The sequence below is a fragment of the Nannospalax galili genome, unplaced genomic scaffold (genome assembly GCF_000622305.1).
Source record: "Nannospalax galili isolate Female #2095 unplaced genomic scaffold, S.galili_v1.0 scaffold1348, whole genome shotgun sequence".
Classification (NCBI taxonomy): domain Eukaryota; kingdom Metazoa; phylum Chordata; class Mammalia; order Rodentia; family Spalacidae; genus Nannospalax; species Nannospalax galili.
In genome coordinates, this window is record NW_008357640.1 from 242802 (window position 1) to 246780 (window position 3979).

Below are 3979 nucleotides of genomic sequence, written 5' to 3' on the forward strand. Positions count from 1 at the left end.
TAAAGGGAGGGGCACTGAAAACGGTGGCTCTGATAATCCCTGTCTTGCAGAACACTGTGAGGCTGCCAGGACAAAGCAGCCTGGCCTTAAGTGCAGGCTCACTGCTCTGTGGGAAAGTGTCTTGGTCAACAACCCTTAGCTCATCTCCTTGTCCTGAAAAAATAACTCAGCTATCCTTAGCTAAGAGATAAGGACAAGTCAAAAGTTCACTCCTGAGCTAAAAGCTAAAAGTTTACCATGCTTTTAACTCTAAGACAGAAAACAGGTCCAAGACTCTGTCACCAATCAAGTCTCTCTGCCCCGAAGCCAGTAGGTCCCCCACTGAGCAATGCAAACACAAGTCCCGAGAGACTCATCTTTGCAAAATGGGCTGATAATTTTCATATCTCATGAAGTAATTAGTCAATCACGTTGTGGAGACCAATGTGTGAGTTCTCTCATCAGACACAAGCTATAAATCCCTTCCCCCAGTAATAATTTCCTGTTAACTAATCTTTAGAATACCTAGTGTTCTTTTGAAATGGGATGCTGTGTTGTGGACACAGGTGCAATCTATGTCTTGATTATTGCAGTTTCCTGTTACCATCAGTTGATCTGCAGAGGAGCCGCCTCCATATTGTGGCCAGTGAGAAGGGCTATGGACTTTTACTTTCAATGTTTCCTACCACACAGGACCCTCCCCGTAGTCCCCTGGTTGTGCAGTGTTCCTGGTAAGTGGGAGCTTGTCCTAGATTCAGTCAGGCATGACAGGGATGGCTTACCATGTCCACCACAGCAGGCAGGTGCTGACCAAAGATAACACATAAACAGGATGTAATCAGCACAGCCCCAGTTCACAGTCTGCAAAGGTTTCTGTTTGCTGACCACATAGCCTCTCCTTACCCGAACAAGGCAAGGGCAAGGGTAACAGAAATTCTCAGATGTATTTCCAGGTTTAGCAGAGCCCTCACAAAGGTCCAATGAACCCCCTTATGCACTAACATCTTCATCAAAAGTTCTTTGGGTTACAGTCACCCCGGTGTGCACAGGTCTCTGGAACTCAGTCATCTGCTGAAGCTGCAGTGTGTCCCCTGTGACCAGGACCTCTCCATGTCACAAGCTGCTCTTCAGAGAGCACCACTGCCTCACACAGTTGAAAACTGCAAGGAAGATGCATGTGAAATATTCTTTATATGATTATATAACTGTATTAATTCAACTGTGAACAAAAAACATAGCCACTTTTGAAACAGATGTATCTTTGCTCTGGAAATTGTTATTGAGTACGTTAAAGCTGTAATGAAATGTTTCTTCTAAAAAATAAAGAAAAAATCCCCCAAATATATATGCTTTCTCTACCTTAAAAATATTCATTATATGAGAAAAAGATGGAGGAAAATGATAACTGTGATGACTGTGGGCATGTTAATTATGTGAGTGGATAAAGGGAGGAGCCCAGAATTTTCCTCTCTATTATCAGCCATCTAGGGAAAGGAATTCAACTAATTTCAAGCCAGTCAATGCTCTGAGTATAGACAACACCAGGCTCAAAATGTTAAGTCAGGAGGATGGGGCACCCAGAATTTGGGGTGAGAATGTGGGCAATGCCCTTGGGGATGGGGTCAGGACATTTCTCAAAGGACAGGAGTCCACAGAGACATCCACATGTGCACCCCTTTTCCCCCCAAAGACTCTACAGTGGTCAGGTCCAGCCCAGAAATCTTGGGGGCAAATCTTGGCACCTGCCCCCAGTGAAGATTCTCCCTGAAGTTGTGGATGGAGTCTGCCCATTTTTTATGCCCAATCTCTTCATTCTGTCTTCTGTTCCCTTCACTGTGTGGGCTGGGGCAGACAGGCAGCCAGAGCACTAGGTGGCCGTGGTAGGGCCTTTACTGGAAAGCCTGTGACATGGGGTCCTTGGATTTGCTTTCTTGGTTAGATGGAGGCCTGCTGTTCCAAGGGATGTTGGTGCCAAGTGCAGGAGAGTTGTTATTTCTGAAACCACATAAAGATAAAAAAAAAAACCTCTCTCCATTTGGAGAAATAAATTTCATTATGCAACACTATATTGGCAGGTTAAAGAGGGCAGAGATGTAAATGTACATTAAAATACGAATGTTTCCCAAAGAGATAAAACAAATTCTACTTAAAGCATGAAGATTTACAAATGTACACCTGTACAGCCAAGGATAGTGTCAGTTCTAAACTATCAAAGCTTGTAAGTTTACACTTTGAAAGTGTTTAAATGTTTAGGACTGTGGGCCTTTTAAAGTTGTACTGTTTTATATTGCAGTACGAGTATTAACATGAGATCTTGGGGATAAGAAATTGAAAGGTGGTGAGTGAAAGTTGACAATGGGTAGATTGTGCTGGAGAGCTTCAGCTGTGAGCTTGACACATCTAGTTGGAGGCAACCTCAATTGAGAAATCGCCCATTGGATTGGCCTGTGGCCCTGTCTGTGAGAAATTTTCTTGATTATTGAGTGATATGGCAGGGCCCAGCCCAATGTTGGTGGTGCCACACTTGGGCAGGTGCTCCTGGGTTATAGAAGAAAGCAGGCTGTGCACAGGCCAGGGGAAAAAACTAGTAAGCAGAGTACCTCCACAGTCTGTGCTCTAGGTTCCTTCCCAGAATTCCTGCCTTGGCTTCCCTTGATGATTGACTCTGCGCTTTTAACCAAATAACCATTCTCTCAAAGTTGGTTTTGGTAAATGTTCTATCACAGAAATAGAAAACTAACTAGGACAGTGCCCAAGTTTAAGGCCCCAACTCTGACACTTTTGCTCCTGAAATACTTCGCACTGGAGGACACTGGAGAATCACAACCTTTTCTGATTACCCATTGGATTCTGGGAAAAAGTATCAATCTACTCCATAGGTCCCTAACACATCCCTTCAGATTTTATGGGCCCCTAATCTTCTGTCCACATGTAAGAGAGGGAGTAGGTCATAACTATATAGGAGGGAAATGTGTGTGTGCACATATGTGCATATTTCTCCATAGGCAAACATTCAAGTCTGCATGTCTCTCCATTAGTGCCAGTGTGTGTATGTCCGATGGTGTGTTCCCCACACTGTCTGTCCTGAATGTCTATATGTTCTCATGAGTGATTCTGTCTCTTTATGCTGTGTGTGACTTTGACAGAACCTATGTGACCACTACCATGAATGTGCCTGCCAAGGATTCTGTCAGTCAAAGGAGTCAACTTGTGCTGACTCTAGAGTACAAGGGAACACTCTCTAAAACATGGAATGCTTCAAGACTTTGGACGACATCATTGCTCAGAAGCTATGCTAATCTTCTTCGTATTGTTCCAATTTTATTATATGTGCTGCCGAAGCAAGCCCTAATCACGTTGATTTTTACACTTACAATGCAGATATGTATGAAAATCACCAAATTGCATGACTCTAAATATACTTTTACTTACCAACATGTCTAGTAGTTGATTTGCATTTGAATTTTCTTCTTTGAACATTCATATTTGTGGGTGACCGAGGAAGAGACGGTGAGTTGTAGAACACTTGCCTAACATACCTGAGATTCTAATTTTAAAGCTACAAAATCCTTGTGGTGGTGGGTACCTGCCACCAGCAACGGTTTTCTCAGATGACAGTAATGGGCTGTGTTTTGCCTTAGTGTATATCACTGTGTCCAATGAGAAGGACTAAATCTTGTGAGAGTGTCTTTGCATTTTCATATCTGTGACTGTTCCAGAAAAACAAATGCTCACCGACTATTTTTTCCAATGTTGTCTCACTGGCTTGTAATTTGCCAAGTTGTCTAAGCTGGCTGAACAGTGAGCTCTTTTTAGCTCATTGTTTCATCTGACAAATTAACAGATTAATCATGTTATATAGCCATCCATCTTTGGTCCATGCATCATCTGTTCATTTATCACTCCATCCATCATCCACTATCCTTCCATTGACTCACCCATCCACCTTCCATCCATCCTTACATTCATTCACCTACCCATCTTCCATCCACCCTCCATT

General features: G+C 43.1%; 1 non-coding gene across 1 annotated transcript; it reads right to left on the minus strand.

Annotated features, from left to right (window-relative positions):
* Nucleotides 1-3221: 3221 nt before the first annotated feature.
* Nucleotides 3222-3328, minus strand: LOC115068005. Its single transcript, XR_003847372.1, has one exon. It is a non-coding gene; the product is annotated as a U6 spliceosomal RNA (small nuclear RNA).
* Between the last annotated feature and the right edge of the window lie 651 nt (nucleotides 3329-3979).